Here is a 20,797-nt window from a genome sequence, read left to right on the forward strand (position 1 = left end):
CTTATCTTTTTTGATGACTTTTAGTTGGAAATTGATTTTATTTGATATTAGAATGTCTACTCCAGCTTGCTTCTTCAGACCATTTGCTTGGAAAGTTGTTTTCCAGCCTTTCACTCTGAGGTAGTGTCTGTCTTTGTCTCTGAGGTGTGTTTCCTCTAGGCAGCAGAATGCAGTGTCCTCATTGTGTATCCATTTTGTTAATCTATGTCTTTTTATAGCAGAGTTGAGACCATTGATGTGGAGAGAGATTAAGGAATAGTCATTGTTGCTTCCTGTTAAATTTATATTTGGATGTGATGTTATGTTTGTGTGCTTTTCTTCTCTTTGTTTTCTTGCCAACATGATTAGTTTCTTGCTTTTTCTAGGGTGTAGCTTGTCTCCTTATGTTGGGCTTTACCATTTATTATGTTTTGTAGCGCTGGATTTGTAGAAAGATATTGTGTACATTTGGTTTTGTCATGGAATATCTTGGTTTCTCCATCTATGTTAATTGAGAGTTTTGCTGGATACAGTAACCTGGGCTGGCATTTGTGTTCTCTTAGGGTCTGTATGACATCTGTCCAGGGTCTTCTGGCCTTCATAGTTTCTGGCGAAAAGTCTGGTGTGATTCTGATAGGTCTGCCTTTATATTTTACTTGACCTTTTTCCCTTACTGCTTTTAATATTCTTTCTTTATTTTGTGCGTTTGGTGTTTTGACTATTATGTGATGGGAGGTGTTTCTTTTCTGGTCCAATCTATTTGGAGTTCTGTAGGCTTCTTGTATGCCTATGGGTATCTCTTTTTTTAGGTTAGGGAAGTTTTCTTCTATGATTTTGTTGAAGATATTTACTGGTCCTTTGAGCTGGGAGTCTTCACTCTCTTCTATACCTATTATCCTTAGGTTTTATCTTCTCATTGAGTCCTGGATTTCCTGTGTGTTTTGGACCAGTAGTTTTTTCCGTTTTACATTATCTTTGATCGTTGTTTCAGTGATTTCTATGGACTCTTCTGTTTCTGGGTTTCTCTGTTTTATCTCTTGTATTCTGTTGGGGATGCTTGTATCTACAACTCCTTGTCTCTTCCTTTGGTTTTCTATATCCAGGGTTGTTTCCCTGTGTCCTTTCTGTATAGCTTCTATTTCCATGTTTAATTCCTTTACCTGTTTGATTGTGTTTTCCTGAAATTCTTTCAGGAATTTTTGTGATTCCTCTCTATAGGCTTCTACTTGTTTATTTTTGTTTTCCTGTGTTTCTCTAAGGGAGTTCTTCATGTCTTCCTTGAAATCCTCCAGCATCAAGACCAAATATGATTTTTAAATCTAGATCTTGCTTTTCTGGTGTGTTTGGATATTCAGTGTTTACTTTGGTGGGAGAATTGGGCTCCGATGATCCCATGTAGTCTTGGTTTCCGTTGCTTGCATTCCTGCACTTGCTTCTAGCCATCAGTTTGTCTCTGGTGTTTCCTCTTTCTACTATTTCTGACAGTGGCTAGAACATCCTACAGGCCCTTGTGTCAGGAGTGTTGTAGACCTGTTTTCCTGTTTTCTTTCAGTCAGTTATGGATACAGAGTTTTCTGCTTTCGGGCGTGTAGTCTTTCCTGTCTACTGGTCTTCAGCTGTTCCTGTGGGCCTGTGTCCTGAGTCTACCAGGCAGGTTGCTTGGAGCACAAAAGTCTTTCTTACCTGTGGTCCTGCAGCTCAAGTTGCTTGTGGGGTTGCTTTTGTATTTCTGTGAGGGTGGCAACCAGGAGGGCCTGCGCTGCCTTTTCCTGCCGGCCCCCCCCCCCCCCCCCCGGTGCACCAGGGTCTCAGATGGAGTTAGGTGTTTTCCTCTGGAGTCAGAAATGTGGGCAGAGTGTAGTCTCTTCTGGCTTCCCTGGCATGTCTACCCCTCTGATGGTTTAGCTCTCCCTCCCAGGGGATTTGGGTGCAGAGAACTGTTGACCAGTTCCCTTCAGGTCTGGTTGGTGTCTGGACTGCGGGAGATCTGCTCTTTATGTGCCCCTATCTTCTGGTTCCCAAAGGCCCTATATAGTTTTCTCTTGGGCCAGGGATATGTGTGTAGGGGCGGGCAGTATTGGTGGTCTTTCCCGCTCTGCAGTCTCAGGAGTGCCCACCTGTCCGGGCGGTGAGCTCTCTCTCTCCCAAGGTGTTTGAGAGCAGTGAGCTGTGGCCCAGTATCAGAGAGGTTGGGGCTCTAGCTAAACACCGGAAATTTCTGTTCCCAGAGGAATTTTCCCCTGTGTGTTCTGAGTCCACCAGGCAGGTCTCTTGGAGCATATAAATTGGTCTTACCTGTGGTCCAGCGGCTCAAGTTGCTAGTGCGGGGTTGCTTTTGAGCCCTTGGTGAGGGTGGAGACCAGGAGGGCCAGTGCTGCCTTTTCCTGGAGCCTTGGTGCACTGGGGTCCCAGATGGCGTTAGGTGTTTTCCTCTGGAGTCAGAAATGTGGGCAGAGTGTAATCTCTTCTGGCTTCCCAGGTGTGTCTCATACAATTCTATTCTTTTGAGCTCTCAAATTTTATTGATCCCTCAGTCCCCAGGGGTTCCGTCTTTCTCAGCCTCAGTACCTTAGAACTCTGGTGTCAGATCCTCATACCACTTTCCTATCCATGACTTTACGGGTAGTTGTCCTCTGCACAGTTTGCATGGAGTTGCTGGAGTCCAAGGCATCACTGAGTCTGAAATTTTCCCCATCCTCCAGCAAGCAGCAGTAGGTGTCAATCTCCATCTGAAGCTTGACCTTGATGTTCAGCAGGGCTTCATATTCCTGGGTCTGGTGCTGTCCTTCTGCCCGAGTTTGTGCCAGCTCTGACTTTAGGTGCAGAAGGACCCCATTGAGCTGCTCCATCTAGCCTTGTGTCCAGCCTCCACGTCCCCAAGGTTGTTCTCCAAGTTGATATCCTGGTTTTTCAAGGAATCCAGGTCAATCTCGAAGGTCTGGAGGATGCGTCTCAGCTCCTTGAGTATGATCTCAGTGCCGCTGATTTCGGCAGACTTGGTGATGGCTACTGTGATACTCTCCTCAATCTGTTGAGAGCAGTACTTGCCCAGTTCTTCTCGGTTCTTCTGAGCCAGCTCTTCATACTGGGCGGGGATGTCCGATATGATCTTGCTGAGGACCTGAGATTTGGGGGCATTCACTTCCATAGTCTACCCAGAACTGGCAATCTGGACTTCCAGACCTGGGACTTCCTTCCACAACCTTTGTCTCCACCTGCAACCTTGTGTCATCTGCCACCTTGCAGAGTCCATGGATGCCACTCTTCGCAGACTGGCATATGGCAAGTTTTATCTCATACTTGACTTTAAAGTCATCAGTCATCAGCGGCAAGACTGGCATTGTCGATCTGCAGGACTATGTGGGCATTGTCCACAGAATTTGCAAAGATCTGAGCCCTCAGATCTTCGATGGTCTTGAAGTAGTGGCCCCAGTCTCTGACCCCTGGGGCTCCCTTTTCTCCTGTTCTCGGTCTCTAGGCTCTTCATCTTGTCTAGGTAGCTGGTTCAGGTCTTGCGTAGTCTCCTTCTTAGTCTGGATTCCACTCATTCCTGCCAGGCCTGCGGACCCCACAGAGCCACCCCAGATGGATGGTATCTGGGGTCTGGAGCCCCCAGCACCTGCATAGATGCTGGCTGCATTGGTGACAGGCCAGACCTGCTGGCCGGGAGTAAGCACAGAGCCCAGGAACCAGTAGTTGGTGGAGAAGGTGCTGTAGCGGGTGGTGAAGCTCAGCTTGTCTGCAGAGGAGAGCAGAGAGAGAGACCAGGACAGGAGTTCTGCTGTCAAAATATACAATTTTTATTTGACACAAATGATGTGATTTGATTTAGAAAACATAGACAGCACATCCACCCAGGCTCTTCTGTGCAGTAATCTGTGCCCATCTCCCCAGTACCTGCTGTCAGTCAAGGTAAAGACCAATTCAACACTGCTGGCGTTCACTTTCCTTTTTGAATACTGGGACTGGAGAGGTGGTGTAGATAAGAATGAGGCAGTGCTGTGGGTAAGGCTATTAAAGTTGTGACAGGACGGCTGGCTAAGCAGCCCAAGGCTCTCTAAGGATTAGGCCTAGACCCATCTGGCAACTCAGAAGAGCCAAGATGTAATGGCAAGCAGGTAAGACTCATGACTTGAGGTGCTCATGGCACAAAACAGATTATGTCTATAAAAAGATTAGTCAAACATTTAGTGTTTTCCCCTTGGCATTTTACTAACTTAGCAATAATTAAAAAGTCATAAAGCCATTTGCCTTGGGGAATAGGTGTTCCTGGAGCAAATAAATTATTTCCAAGAAGTATGATTGCTGGATAGAAGAGCGAGAAGTTAAAGCTAAAAAGCTCAGGATTTTCTGTCCCTGGTCACTGGGATGCCACACCACTAAACATTTTACTGCTCTGTCTTGTTTTCAGCTCATATTGATTTAGTCTGAGAATACATACAAGGATGACAGGTCTATTCTGGTGGCTGGTGACAGAGAGCTCAAGAAAACACATGATAAAGGTAATATTTCCCTTGCCGGTAGCTTTGAGGTCTTGGCAAGGAGAGTGAATACTATGAAGGCCAAGGAGCAGAGAAGTGCCTGTGACCTATTGATGCCTCAGTCTACAGCAGGCTGACCTCTGCAGACATGCATGTGTCTCCCTGCTCCAGCTTGGTCCCTTTGGGTAATTTCACTTTATGGTTCTTTATACTGAAGAAGTGCTTGCACCATAGTCCAGTGGCCCTTAGTGCAGAGTTGACCGACATAACTGAAAATTATATAACAGAAAAGAGCAAACTCTTAATTGGTTGGTCAAATTTAAAGTGTAAACTATAGATCTTCCCAATTAAAAAAAACATTAAGAAAAAGCCTCTGGGTTTCAAATAGGAGCAATATAATTTTATGCTGTTTGTACCACTTCAGCCAGCTGGTGAAGCACCCTGCAATTGGCTGGAAGTGTGTGTAGGAGGGTCAGCGTTAGGTTTAAATGCACCAGAATTTCTGGAAGGGATTTTGTTCACTCTTGTATTATTTTAATATTCATTGCTACTTAAATTTTTAAAGCTTTTTATACCACATATATCATCCAAGATGTCTTTTGATCAAATTACTGTGCCTGTGTTAAAAAATCATGTTGGGCCCAGACCCCGTGAGAGAGAGACCCAACCACCAGGTCAGGTGGGCACTCCTGAGGCTGCAGAGTGGAAGAGACCACCAACACTGCTCACCCCTGCCCACATCCCTGGCCCAAGAGGAAACTGTATAAGGCCTCTGGGCTCCCGTGGGGGAGGGCCCAGGAGCGGCAGGACCCCTGCCTGAGACACCGCCGGAACCTGAAGGAAACAGACCGGATAAACAGTTCTCTGCACCCAAATCCCGTGGGAGGGAGAGCTAAACCTTCAGAGAGGCAGACAAGCCTGGGAAAACAGAAGAGACTGCTCTCTGCACACACATCTCGGACGCCAGAGGAAAAAGCCAAAGACCATCTGGAACCCTGGTGCACTGAAGCTCCCGGAAGGGGCGGCACAGGTCTTCCTGGTTGCTGCCGCTGCAGAGAGCCGGTGGGCAGCACCCCGCGAGCGAACTTGAGCCTCGGAACCACAGGTAAGACCAAATTTTCTGCTGCAAGAAAGCTGCCTGGTGAACTCAAGACACAGGCCCACAGGAACAGCTGAAGACCTGTAGAGAGGAAAAACTACACGCCCGCCCGAAAGCAGAACACTCTGTCCCCATAACTGACTGAAAGAGAGGAAAACAGGTCTACAGCACTCCTGACACACAGGCTTATAGGACAGTCTAGCCACTGTCAGAAATAGCAGAACAAAGTAACACTAGAGATAATCTGATGGCGAGAGGCAAGCGCAGGAACCCAAGCAACAGAAACCAAGACTACATGGCACCATCGGAGCCCAATTATCCCATCAAAACAAACATGGAATATCCAAACACACCAGAAAAGCAAGATCTAGTTTCAAAATCATTTTTGATCATGATGCTGGAGGACTTCAAGAAAGACGTGAAAACTCCCTTAGAGAAAAAGTAGAAGCCTACAGAGAGGAATCGCAAAAATGCCTAAAAGAATTCCAGGAAAACATAAATAAACAAGTAGAAGCCCATAGAGAGGAGACACAAAAATCCCTGAAAGAATTCCACGAAAACATAAATAAACAAGTAGAAGCCCATAGAGAGGAGACACAAAAATCCCTGAAAGAATTCCAGGAAAACACAATCAAACAGTTGAAGGAATTAAAAATGGAAATAGAAGCAATCAAGAAAGAACACATGGAAACAACCCTGGATATAGAAAACCAAAAGAAGAAACAAGGAGCTGTAGATACAAGCTTCACCAACAGAATACAAGAGATGGAAGAGAGAATCTCAGGAGCAGAAGATTCCATAGAAATCATTGACTCAACTGTCAAAGATAATGTAAAGCGGAAAAAGCTACTGGTCCAAAACATACAGGAAATCCAGGACTCAATGAGAAGATGAAACCTAAGGATAATAGGTATAGAAGAGAGTGAAGACTCCCAGCTCAAAGGACCAGTAAATATCTTCAACAAAATCATAGAAGAAAACTTCCCTAACCTAAAAAAAGAGATACCCATAGACATACAAGAAGCCTACAGAACTCCAAATAGATTGGACCAGAAAAGAAACACCTCCTGTCACATAATTGTCAAAACACCAAACGCACAAAATAAAGAAAGAATATTAAAAGCAGTAAGGGAAAAAGGTCAAGTAACATATAAAGGCAGACCTATCAGAATCACACCAGACTTCTCGCCAGAAACTATGAAGGCCAGAAGATCCTGGACTGATGTCATACAGACCCTAAGAGAACACAAATGTCAGCCCAGGTTACTGTATCCAGCAAAACTCTCAATTAACATTGATGGAGAAACCAAGATATTCCATGACAAAACCAAATGTACACAATATCTTTCTACAAATCCAGCACTACAAAGGATAATAAATGGTAAAGCCCAACAAAAGGAGGCAAGCTATACCCTAGAAGAAGCAAGAAACTAATCGTCTTGGCAACAAAACAAAGAGAATGAAAGCACACAAACATAACCTCACATCCAAATATGAATATAACGGGAAGCAATAATCACTATTTCTTAGTATCTCTCAATATCAATGGCCTCAACTCCCCAATAAAAAGACATAGATTAACAAACTGGATACGCAACGAGGACCCTGCATTCTGCTGCCTACAGGAAACACACCTCAGAGACAAAACAGACACTACCTCAGAGTGAAAGGCTGGAAAACAACTTTCCAAGCAAATGGTCAGAAGAAGCAAGCTGGAGTAGCCATTCTAATATCAAATAAAATCAATTTCCAACTAAAAGTCATCAAAAAAGATAAGGAAGGACACTTCATATTCATCAAAGGAAAAATCCACCAAGATGAACTCTCAATCCTAAATATCTATGCCCCAAATACAAGGGCACCTACATACGTAAAAGAAACCTTACTAAAGCTCAAAACACACATTGCACCTCACACAATAATAGTGGGAGATTTCAACACCCCACTCTCATCAATGGACAGATCATGGAAACAGAAATTAAACAGTGATGTCGACAGACTAAGAGAAGTCATGAGCCAAATGGACTTAACGGATATTTATAGAACATTCTATCCTAAAGCAAAAGGATATACCTTCTTCTCAACTCCTCATGGTACTTTCTCCAAAACTGACCATATAATTGCTCAAAAAACCGGCCTCAACAGGTACAGAAAGATAGAAATAATCCCATGCGTGCTATCGGACCACCACGGCCTAAAACTGGTCTTCAATAACAATAAGGGAAGAATGCCCACATATACGTGGAAATTGAACAATGCTCTACTCAATGATAACCTGGTCAAGGAAGAAATAAAGAAAGAAATTAAAAACTTTTTAGAATTTAATGAAAATGAAGGTACAACATACCCAAACTTATGGGACACAAGGAAAGCTGTGCTAAGAGGAAAACTCATAGCGCTGAGTGCCTGCAGAAAGAAACAGGAAAGAGCATATGTCAGCAGCTTGACAGCACACCTAAAAGCTCTAGAACAAAAAGAAGCAAATACACCCAGGAGGAGTAGAAGGCAGGAAATAATCAAACTCAGAGCTGAAATTAACCAAGTAGAAACAAAAAGGACCATAGAAAGAATCAACAGAACCAAAAGTTGATTCTTTGAGAAAATCAACAAGATAGATAAACCCTTAGCCAGACTAACGAGAGGGCACAGAGAGTGCGTCCAAATTAACAAAATCAGAAATGAAAAGGGAGACATAACTACAGATTCAGAGGAAATTCAAAAAATCATCAGATCTTAGTATAAAAACCTATATTCAACAAAACTTGAAAATCTGCAGGAAATGGACAATTTCCTAGACAGATACCAGGTATCGAAGTTATATCAGGAACAGATAAACCAGTTAAACAACCCCATAACTCCTAAGGAAATAGAAGCAGTCATTAAAGGTCTCCCAACCAAAAAGAGCCCAGGTCCAGACGGGTTTAGTGCAGAATTCTATCAAACCTTCATAGAAGACCTCATACCAATATTATCCAAACTATTCCACAAAATTGAAACAGATGGAGCCCTACCGAATTCCTTCTACGAAGCCACAATTACTCTTATACCTAAACCATACAAAGACACAACAAAGAAAGAGAACTTCAGACCAATTTCCCTTATGAATATCGACGCAAAAATACTCAATAAAATTCTGGCAAACCGAATTCAAGAGCACATCAAAACAATCATCCACCATGATCAAGTAGGCTTCATCCCAGGCATGCCGGGATGGTTTAATATACGGAAAACCATCAACGTGATCCATTATATAAACAAACTGAAAAAAAGAGAACCACATGATCATTTCATTAGATGCTGAGAAAGCATTTGACAAAATTCAACACCCCTTCATGATAAAAGTCCTGGAAAGAATAGGAATTCAAGGCCCATACCTAAACATAGTAAAAGCCATATACAGCAAACCAGTTGCTAACATTAAACTAAATGGAGAGAAACTTGAAGCAATCCCACTAAAATCAGGGACTAGACAAGGCTGCCCACTCTCTCCTACTTATTCAATATAGTTCTTGAAATTCTAGCCAGAGCAATCAGACAACAAAAGGAGGTCAAGGGGATACAGATCGGAAAAGAAGAAGTCAAAATATCACTATTTGCAGATGACATGATAGTATATTTAAGTGATCCCAAAAGTTCCACCAGAGAACTACTAAAGCTGATAAACAACTTCAGCAAAGTGGCTGGGTATAAAATTAACTCAAATAAATCAGTTGCCTTCCTCTATACAAAAGAGAAACGAGCCGAGAAAGAAATTAGGGAAATGACACCCTTCATAATAGACCCAAATAATATAAAGTACCTCGGTGTGACTTTAACCAAGCAAGTAAAAGATCTGTACAATAAGAACTTCAAGACACTGAGGAAAGAAATTGAAGAAGACCTCAGAAGATGGAAAGATCTCCCATGCTCATGGATTGGCAGGATTAATATAGTAAAAATGGCCATTTTACCAAAAGCAATCTACAGATTCAACGCAATCCCCATCAAAATACCAATCCCATTCTTCAAAGAGTTAGACAGAACAATTTGCAAATTCATCTGGAATAACAAAAAAACCAGGATAGCTAAAGCTATCCTCAACAATAAAAGGACTTCAGGGGGAATCACTATCCCTGAACTCAAGCAGTATTACAGAGGAATAGTGATAAAAACTGCATGGTATTGGTACAGAGACAGACAGATAGACCAATGGAATAGAATTGAAGACCCAGAAATGAACCCACACACCTATGGTCACTTGATTTTTGACAAAGGAGCCAAAACCATCCAATGGAAAAAAGATAGCATTTTCAGCAAATGGTGCTGGTTCCACTGGAGGGCAACATGTAGAAGAATGCAGATCGATCCATCCTTATCACCCTGTACAAAGCTTAAGTCCTAGTGGATCAAGGACCTCCACATCAAACCAGATACACTCAAACTAATAGAAGAAAAACTAGGGAAGCATCTGGAACACATGGGCACTGGAAAAAATTTCCTGAACAAAACACCAATGGCTTATGCTCTAAGATCAAGAATCTACAAATGGGATCCCATAAAACTGCAACGCTTCTGTAAGGCAGAGGACACTGTGGTTAGGACAAAACGGCAACCAACAGATTAGGGAAAGATCTTTACCAATCCTACAACAGATAGAGGCCTTATATCCAAAATATACAAAGAACTCAAGAAGTTAGACCGCAGGGAAACAAATAACCCTATTAAAAATGGGGTTCAGAGCTAAACAAAGAAAACACAGCTGAGGAATGCCGAATGGCTGAGAAACACCTAAAGAAATGTTCAACATCTTTAGTCATAAGGGAAATGCAAATCAAAACAACCCTGAGATTTCACCTCACACCAGTGAGAATGGCTAAGATCAAAAACTCAGGTGACAGCAGATGCTGGCGAGGATGTGGAGAAAGAGGAACATTCCTCCATTGTTGGTGGGATTGCAGACTGGTAAAACCATTCTGGAAATCAGTCTGGAGGTTCCTCAGAAAATTGGACATTGAACTGCCTGAGGATCCAGCTATACCTCTCTCGGGCATATACCCAAAAGATGCCTCAACATATAAAAGAGACACGTGCTCCACTATGTTCATCGCAGCCTTATTTATAATAGCCAGAAACTGGAAAGAACCCAGATGCCCTTCAACAGAGGAATGGATACAGAAAATGTGGTACATCTACACAATGGAATATTACTCAGCTATCAAAAACAAAGAGTTTATGAAATTCGTAGGCAAATGGTTGGAATTGGAAAATATCATCCTGAGTGAGCTAACCCAATCACAGAAAGACATACATGGTATGCACTCATTGATAAGTGGCTTTTAGCCCAAATGCTTGAATTACCCTAGATCCCTAGAACAAACGAAACTCAAGACGGATGATCAAAATGTGAATGCTTCACTCCTTCTTTAAATGAGGAAAAAGAATACCCTTGGCAGGGAAGGGAGAGGCAAAGATTAAAACAGAGACTGAAGGAACACCCATTCAGAGCCTGCCCCACATGTGGCCCATACATATACAGCCACCCAATTAGACAAGATGGATGAAGCAAAGAAGTGCAGACCGACAGGAGCCGGATGTAGATCTGTCCTGAGAGACACAGCCAGAATACAGCAAACACAGAGGCGAATGCCAGGAGCAAACCACTGAACTGAGAATAGGTTCCCCGTTGAAGGAATCAAAGAAAGAACTTGAAGAGCTGGAAGGGGCTCGAGACCCCAAAAGTACAACAATGTCAAGCAACCAGAGCTTCCAGGGACTAAGCCACTACCTAAAGACTATACATGGACTGACCCTGGACTCTGACCCCATAGGTAGCAATGAATATCCTAGTAAGAGCACCAGTGGAAGGGGAAGCCCTGGGTCCTGCTAAGACTGAACCCCCAGTGAATTAGACTATGGGGGGAGGGCGGCAATGGGGGGAGGGTTGGGAGGGGAACACCCATAAGGAAGGGGAGGGGGAGGGGGATGTTTGCCCTGAAACTTGGAAAGGGAATAACACTTGAAATGTATATAAGAAATACTCAAGTTAATAAAAAAAAAATCATGTTGGAAACCAGTAACTTTGTAACAGAATTTACATAAAGTGCCACTCTACAAGCCAAAGCCCACTGAAAGAGGCCTGGAAGCAACTTTAAATGAGTTCCCAGGGGAAACTTCAGAGAAAATTCTTCAGAGAAACAAAGCAATCTTAAAGGACAAATGTGTTGAACACTTGTGTGTAAAGACATTCAAATATTGATCCTTTTGCCATGCTGCATTGTAGCCATTTATTATTTTTACTGGAAAAATTACTGTTGTCTAGCAAAAGCTTTAAATATTAAATTATATTAAATTATTCAGATACTTATGCTCCACACAATGATAATATGTTTTGCTGAAGTATTAACTTGAGTATTTCTTATATACATTTCAAGTGTTATTCCCTTTCCCGGTTTCCGGGCAAACATCCCCCTTCCCCCTCCCCTTCCTTATGGGTGTTCCCCTCCCAACCCTCCCCCCATTGCCGCCCTCCCCCCATAGTCTAGTTCACTGGGGGTTCAGTCTTAGCAGGACCCAGGGCTTCCCCTTTCACTGATGCTCTTACTAGGATATTCATTGCTACCTATGGGGTCAGAGTCCAGGGTCAGTCCACGTATAGTATTTAGGTAGTGGCTTAGTCCCTGGAAGCTCTGGTTGCTTGACATTGTTGTACTTTTGGGGTCTTGAGCCCCTTCAAGCTCTTCCAGTTCTTTCTCTGATTCCTTCAACGGGGGACCTATTCTCAGTTCAGTGGTTTGCTGCTGGCCTTCGCCTCTGTATTTGCTGTATTCTGGCTGTGTCTCTCAGGAGCGATCTACATCCGGCTCCTGTCGGTCTGCACTTCTTTGCTTCATCCATCTTGTCTAATTGGGTGGCTGTATATGTATGGGCCACATGTGGGGCAGGCTCTGAATTGGTGTTCCTTCAGTCTCTGTTTTAATCTTTGCCTCTCCCTTCCCTGCCAAGGGTATTCTTTTTCCTCATTTATGAAGGAGTGAAGCATTCACATTTTAATCATCCGTCTTGAGTTTCGTTTGTTCTAGGGATCTAGGGTAATTCAAGCATTTGGGCTAAAAGCCACTTATCAATGAGTGCATACCATGTATGTCTTTCTGTGATTGGGTTAGCTCACTCAGGATGATATTTTCCAGTTCCAACCATTTGCCTACGAATTTCATAAACTCTTTGTTTTTGATAGCTGAGTAATATTCCATTGTGTAGATGTACCACATTTTCTGTATCCATTCCTCTGTTGAAGGGCATCTGGGTTCTTTCCAGTTTCTGGCTATTATAAATAAGGCTGCGATGAACATAGTGGAGCATGTGTCTCTTTTATATGTTGAGGCATCTTTTGGGTATATGCCCAAGAGAGGTATAGCTGGATCCTCAGGTAGTTCAATGTCCAATTTTCTGAGGAACCTCTAGACTGATTTCCAGAATGGTTTGACCAGTCTGCAATCCTACCAACAATGGAGGAGTGTTCCTCTTTCTCCACATCCTCGCTAGCATCTGCTGTCACCTGAGTTTTTGATCTTAGCCATTCTCACTGGTGTGAGGTGAAATCTCAGGGTTGTTTTGATTTGCATTTCCCTTATGACTAAAGATGTTGAACATTTCTTTAGGTGTTTCTCAGCCATTCGGCATTCCTCAGCTGTGAATTCTTTGTTTAGCTCTGAACCCCATTTTTTAATAGGGTTATTTGTTTCCCTGCGGTCTAACTTCTTGAGTTCTTTGTATATTTTGGATATAAGGCCTCTATCTGTTGTAGGATTGGTAAAGATCTTTTCCCAATCTGTTGGTTGCCGTTTTGTCCTAACCACAGTGTCCTCTGCCTTACAGAAGCGTTGCAGTTTTATGGGATCCCATTTGTAGATTCTTGATCTTAGAGCATAAGCCATTGGTGTTTTGTTCAAGAAATTTTTTCCAGTGCCCATGTGTTCCAGATGCTTCCCTAGTTTTTCTTCTATTAGTTTGAGTGTGTCTGGTGATGTGGAGGTCCTTGATCCACTTGGACTTAAGCTTTGTACAGGGTGATAAGGATGGATCGATCTGCATTCTTCTACATGTTGCCCTCCAGTTGAACCAGCACCATTTGCTGAAAATGCTATCTTTTTTCCATTGGATGGTTTTGGCTCCTTTGTCAAAAATCAAGTGACCATAGGTGTGTGTGTTCATTTCTGGGTCTTCAATTCTATTCCATTGGTCTATCTGTCTGTCTCTGTACCAATACCATGCAGTTTTTATCACTATTGCTCTGTAATACTGCTTGAGTTCAGGGATAGTGATTCCCCCTGAAGTCCTTTTATTGTTGAGGATAGCTTTAGCTATCCTGGGTGTTTTGTTATTCCAGATGAATTTGCAAATTGTTCTGTCTAACTCTTTGAAGAATGGGATTGGTATTTTGATGGGGATTGCGTTGAATCTGTAGATTGCTTTTGGTAAAATGGCCATTTTTACTATATTAATCCTGCCAATCCATGAGCATGGGAGATCTTTCCATCTTCTGAGGTCTTCTTCAATTTCTTTCCTCAGTGTCTTGAAGTTCTTATTGTACAGATCTTTTACTTGCTTGGTTAAAGTCACACCGAGGTACTTTATATTATTTGGGTCTATTATGAAGGGTGTCGTTTCTCTAATTTCTTTCTCGGCTTGTTTCTCTTTTGTATAGAGGAAGGCAACTGATTTATTTGAGTTAATTTTATACCCAGCCACTTTGCTGAAGTTGTTTATCAGCTTTAGTAGTTCTCTGGTGGAACTTTTGGGATCACTTAAATATACTATCATGTCATCTGCAAATAGTGATATTTTGACTTCTTCTTTTCCGATCTGTATCCCCTTGATCTCCTTTTGTTGTCTGATTGCTCTGGCTAGAACTTCAAGAACTATATTGAATAAGTAGGGAGAGAGTGGGCAGCCTTGTCTAGTCCCTGATTTTAGTGGGATTGCTTCAAGTTTCTCTCCATTTACTTTAATGTTGCTGAAGTATTAAAGGCTGAATTGTCTATGTCTGCCAGATGTTGGGATTCTTAGCACTGGTGCTGGTGAAATGAGTTTGTTGCTTTTGATCAGGGTAAGCTGAGACCAAGACAGTCGATATTCACTCATGAAGCCTATTATGGCTGATGTCTTACTGAGGGGGCTATTTGGTCACAGAGACTCACACATATGGAAGGAGATTATGCAAAGACAGGAGGATGCTATCTTAATGCCAAGGAGTGAGCAAGACTCCCTGAGGGAGCTCTGCAACAAGTCATTCTTCTTTGATCTGGAAGAAACCAACTGCACGGAAACCTTCATCCTAGAGTGTACCTTCGGACAATACATTTCTTTGATATTTTGATGGCATCCTTAAGGAACTTACACACCAAGTGACTGACATAAGATGAAGCAACATAGATTGGGGCTGGTATCACAATTAAGTCTCAGTGGCTGCCACCATGCCAGTGTGCTTAGTTCCTCAGGTGTATTTCCAAGAGGTTGATTCCCTTGAAGGTTGGGGATTTGGAACAACCCTTGCAGGGAGACTAAGGATCACCCCAACTGGGATGGCCTGGACACTTCCAGTTGATGGTGTTTGCAATCAATCAAAGATAAATTGGTGTTAACAATCAGCGGAGTTAAGACTTCTTGAAGGAAGTCAGAGGCAAAATTCATCACCTGCACTTTTGTTGTGAGACAGATACAGAAGGGCGAAGCTAGAGGCAGAGGTGAAGGCAGAGGTAGATATTTTGAGAGGATGAGTGAAGAGCAGAAAATGGGGGACATAGTAGAGGCATGAAGGGATATGTAGAGAACTAGTAGAGGTTAAAGCACTGCACAGGGTCAGCACTCTGAAACAGGAGAAACAGGATATGACTTCAGTGGGCATTTACCAAGGCTAACAGAGATGCTGAAAATTTTTTCTCTACACGTAACCTGAGAAAATGGTATAATCCTCAGTTAGAGGGAAATGCTCAGGTAGTTCATACCAGGGTCTTTGAGAGTCACATGTCTGGTCATTCATAAAGATAATTTCTTAGGTAATTTTGGATGCACAACCAAGAGTCCACTAAGTTGCCATGATTTCTTGCTGCTATGAAGTTTTTGTCTTCTTTTTCCTGGGCAGAGGTGATAACTTCTGCACAGATACAAAAGAGAGTTAAGCAAAATTATTGAGAAACAAATGCTACCCTTATCTTTCAACAGCTATGCATAAAAAGCTTTCATTATATTTCTTTAGCCTTTTCCCCCATCTTTATTAAATTGGGTATTTCCTATTTACATTTCAAATGCTATTCCCTTTCCCAGTTTCCAGGCCAACATCCCCCTAACCCTTCCCCCTTCCCATCCTCCCCCATTACCGCCCTCCCCTCAACAATTCCATTACTGAGAGTTCAGCCTTAGCAGGGCCACGGGCTTCCTCTTCCACTGGTGTCCATTTCTTAAGCCTTTTTTAATCCCCACCTCAATTGTTATATCAACAACATAGAATGACACAGAAATGGTGATTAGTGAAGTGACGTTGTAGGGAAGAAACCCTTGGGTGTCTTTATGATGGTTCTAATAACCAGTACAGGGACTAGAGAGATATCTCCACACTGAAGAGCCCTGGCTGCTCTTGTGGAGGACCCGAGTTTAATTCCCAGTGTGCATAGAGGTTCACAACCATCTGTAACTCCAGTTCCAGGGATTTAAAGGCCCTATCTAGCCCTATCTTGCCTGATTCCTAGATGCTTGCTAGATAGGAATCAGGCAAGCATGTAGTACATAGATTACATGCAGGCAAAACACTCAACCATATAAAGCAAGTAATAACTAAACTTAAATAATAAACCAATGACAAGCACAGAAACAGCTGTGGAATCACTATTATTTATTGAGAATTTGTATGTAAGCTGGGAACTAAATATGTTTAGTCCCATAGTTATCATGCAAAGGAACTATAGCATGTTCCTTTCTTATAATAAACCACTGTCCCCCAGATTTAAAGTTAAAAGTTTCCAGAATCATACATATGGTTGAGAGTAGAATAGAGAACTTTATCATATTACAAAGAATATATAACAAGTAGAGTACACCATCACGCTCAGATTTCTCACTCTAAATCAAGCGATTTGATCAGACATTTTTGTTGTTTCATGCTGTGTTCTTAGATAGCAGGGGAGGAAACATTGCTGTGAAGGCAGACAATACAAGACAACTTGTTTTTCCTCAAGGAGGCCTTCTAGAAGGAAGTGGCTGTGGAATGAAGTCAGAAGCAAATGTGACTGTATATGCTTCCAGCAGGAGAGATTGCTCTGAAATGGATTCCCTTGATGTATGTCAGGGAAACCATCATTAGAAGACAGGGCACGGTGGTAACATCTGAAAGAATTAATGACTTGGGCCACTTATTCCTATTGTAAGTTGTTCCTGAAAGTTGAAATTCTGAAGCCAAGATAAAATTTCAGAAATGACCCTTTCACCATTTATGTGCTTGTATTGCAAAGGAACAATTCTTTATCAAACACTTCATGGCCCTTGTTTACTGCCAAGCTTTCTTCATTGCACATTCTTCAGGCACCAAATGCTGGCCAGAATTTTGAGCTATGTGTGCATTGTTGGACATTTTCTCTTTGATTAGTACAGAGTGCATGGGAATATGTCGAGCAGGAGTATGTTTTCAACACATACATACATGCTCTGTGAAGTCAGAATTATATTGAACAATTAGGCTGGTAGTTGAGTGAACTGTAGGGCATAGCCAGGATTAAAGCAGGCCTTGAGGGACAGAATGATACCATTGAGGGCTAATTTGGCATAGGTCAAGAATTACAACTTAGGGCTACAACAGTGATGGTCAGAGGGCCAGAGGAGTCAGGAAGATAGAGATCTATGTCAATGTCCTTTGCCCAGTGCTCAACTCCTTCTGTGGCCTGACTTGGGCCACTCTATGGCTACCATTGCTCTGGTTGTGCTGGAATAGTCCTGATATCATAAAGTTACATCAAACTTGGTGGCCCAAAGAAAACAGAAATTTACTCTTGTCTGGTTCTAGAAGCCAAAGCCAAGGGCAGGTTTTTTGTTGTTGCTGCTACTGCTGCTCACGAGCATAGCATTGCTGGCTTCTTGCAGTCTCTGCCGATGGATGCTGATGGGCTTTTTTGACTATTTTATTCCAACCTCCCTCCGTGTTCCCAGTCTCTTGTCTTCTTCTTTGTGCCTTTTTCTTTACTGTTTCTGGATTTCGGGTTACTTTGATAACCTCAAATGACAGAAGTTGTTATTACTTCTACAAAGATCCTCTCTGGAAATAAGTTTACATTCATATGTTTTAGGAATTAAGAAGTGGATATATTCTTTGGGACTTCTATTTAACCTACCATAATGGTATAGAGAATGAGAAATTATGAGAGTTTTCATCTTTAGTGACTTTTTCAAAAGTGACTATGTTTAAAGTTCTGTGACACACATATTGCCTGGACTTGAATTTGTGCTTAGTGTTTGGAAGGCCAGCATGCCAACCTTCAAGAAGACTGTTGAACTCAGCTATAGTTTGGGGTGATTTTCCTTTCAGCTGACTTCCCAAACTAGTGTACTACACTCTTTCTACATGTGCCCCTCATCTTCCCTGGGGTAAATTAGACTGAATGGCTATGAAAAAACTCAGGCAGGATCTGCACCCAGAGCAGAGGCTGTCCTACAGCCCTCTAGAACCAAAACTTGCCTGCAGAAAGCTGGTCTCCCAGGAGGGTTCTCACTCCTAAGGCCACAGGTGGGACCCCACTTTCTCTCCACTGACTGTCTAAAGAGAGACATACCAGGATCACACAGGGCACTGGAACTGCTAAACAGCCTGGGATGGCACTCTTCTGTCCCATATGCACCCAGAGCTAAGGCTGTTCCCCAGTCCTCCAGAGCCAAAACCCACTCACAAAGAGCTGGTCTCCCAGGAGTGCTCTTACTTCTATGCCCACAGGTGTGACCCCCAATTTCACTCCACTGACTGTCCAAGAAGAGGCATGCCAGAAGCACATGGGTCACGGGAGCTGCAGGGTAGCCTAAGACATGACACTTCTGTTCTCCATCTGCACCCAGAGCTAAGGATGTCCCACAGCCTTCCAGATCCAACACCCGCTCGCAGAGAGCTCGTCTCCCAGGAGTGCTCTCACTATTAAGATCACAGACTCTCAGGCCCAGAGAAGGGACAAGCTCTAGTCAGAGACAGCAAGACCAACTAACATTAGAGATAACCAGATGGCAAGAGGCAAGCGCAAGAACCTAAGCAACAGGAACCAAGACTACTTGGCATCATCAGAACCCAGTTCTCCCACCATGGCAAGTACTGGATATGCCAACACACTGGTAAAGCAAGGTTTGGATTTAAAATCACATCTCTGGTAAATAAGTCGAAGCCCTTAAAGAAGAAACACAAAAATCCATCAAAGAGTTACAGGAAACAAGGAATTGAACTAGGAATTTAGATCTAGGATCTAAAAATGGAAATAGAAAGAATAAAGAAATTGTATAGAGAGAAAACCCTGGAAATAGAAAACATAGGAAAGAGATCAGGGGTCATCACAAACAGAATACAAGAGATTGAAGAGAGAATCTCAGGGGCAGAAGATACCATAGAAAACATTGACACAATAGTCAAAGAAAATGAAGAAAGCAAAAAGCTCCTAATCCAGAACATCCAGGAAATCCAGGACACAATGGAGAGACCTAGCCTAAGGATAGTAGGTATAGAAGAAAGTGAAGACTCCCAACTTAAAGGGCCAGAAAAATACATCTTCAACAAAATTATTGAAGAAAACTGGCATAACCTAAGAAAGAGATTTCCATAAACATACAAGAAGCCTCCAAAACTCTAAATAGATTGGACCAGGAAAGAAATTCCTGCCATCACATAACAGTCAAAACACCAAATGCACAAAACAAAGAATAGTAAAAGCAGTAAGGGGAAAATGTCAAGTAATACATAAAGGCAGACCTATGAAAATTACACCAGACTTCTAAAATGAGACTATGATAATGAGAATATCCTGGATAGATGTCGTACAGACCATAAGAAACCTCAAATGCCAGCCCAGGCTACTATATCCAGCAAAACTCTCAATTACATTGATGGAGAAGCCAAGATATTCCATTACAAAAACAAACTTACACAATATCATTCCAAAAATCCACCCCTACAAACAAATAATGGGTGGAAAACTCAAACACAAAGAAGGAACTACACCCTAGAAAAAGCAAGAAAGCAATCTTCTTGCAACAGACCCAGAAGAGGATAACCACACAAACATAATTCCACATATAACAAAAAAAAAAAAAAACAGGAAACAACAATCACTATTTTTTTATCTTTATTAACTTAAGTATTTCTTATTTAGATTTCGGTTGTTATTCCCCATCCCGATTTCTAGGCCAACATCTCCCTTCCCATCCCCATCCTCCCCCCATTAGCACTCTCCCCCCAACAATAACGTTCACTGGGGGTTTAGTCTTGGCAGGACCAAGGGCTTCCCCTTCCACTGGTGCTCTTACTAGGCTACTGATTGCTACCTATGAGGTCAGAGTCCAGGGTCAGTCCATGTATAGTCTTTGGGTAGTGGCTTAGTCCCTGGAAGCTATGGTTGGTTGGCATTGTTGTTCATTTGGGGTCTCGAGCCCCTTCAAGCTCTTCCAGTCCTTTCTCTGAATCCTTCAACGGGGGTCCCATTCTCAGTTCAGTAGTTTGCTACTGGCATTCACCTATGTATTTGCTGTATTCTGGGTGTATCTATCAGGAGAGATCTACATCCGGTTCCTATCGGCCAGCAGTTCTTTCCTTCATCCATCTTATCTAGTTTGATGGCTGTATATATATGGGCCACATGTGGGGCAGGTTCTGAATGGGTGTTCCCTCTACCTCTGTTCTAAACTTTGCCTCCCTATTCCCTCCCAAGGGTATTCTTGGTCCACTTTTAAAGAAGGAGTGAAACGTTCACATTTTGGTCATCCTTCTTGAGTTTCATGTGTTCTGTGCATCTAGGGTAATTCAAGCATTGGGGCTAATAGCCAGTTATCAATGAATGGATACCATGTGTGTTTTTTTGTGATTGGGTTACCTCACTCAAGATGATATTTTCCAGTTCCATCCATTTGCCTATGAATTTCATTAAGTCATTGTTTTTGATAGCTGAGTAATATTCCATTGTGTAGAGGTACCACATTTTCTGTATCCATTCCTCTGTTCAAGGGCATCTGGGTTCTTTCCAGCTTC

At 42.5% G+C, this 20,797-nt stretch overlaps 1 pseudogene; it reads right to left on the reverse strand.

Annotated features, from left to right (window-relative positions):
* Window positions 1-2,540: 2,540 nt before the first annotated feature.
* Window positions 2,541-20,797, reverse strand: part of Krt18-ps6 (keratin 18, pseudogene 6) — a 36,882-nt pseudogene continuing 18,625 nt past the window's right edge.

The sequence above is a fragment of the Rattus norvegicus genome, chromosome 17 (assembly GCF_021556685.1).
Source record: "Rattus norvegicus strain SHRSP/BbbUtx chromosome 17, alternate assembly SHRSP_T2T, whole genome shotgun sequence".
Lineage (NCBI taxonomy): Eukaryota > Metazoa > Chordata > Mammalia > Rodentia > Muridae > Rattus > Rattus norvegicus.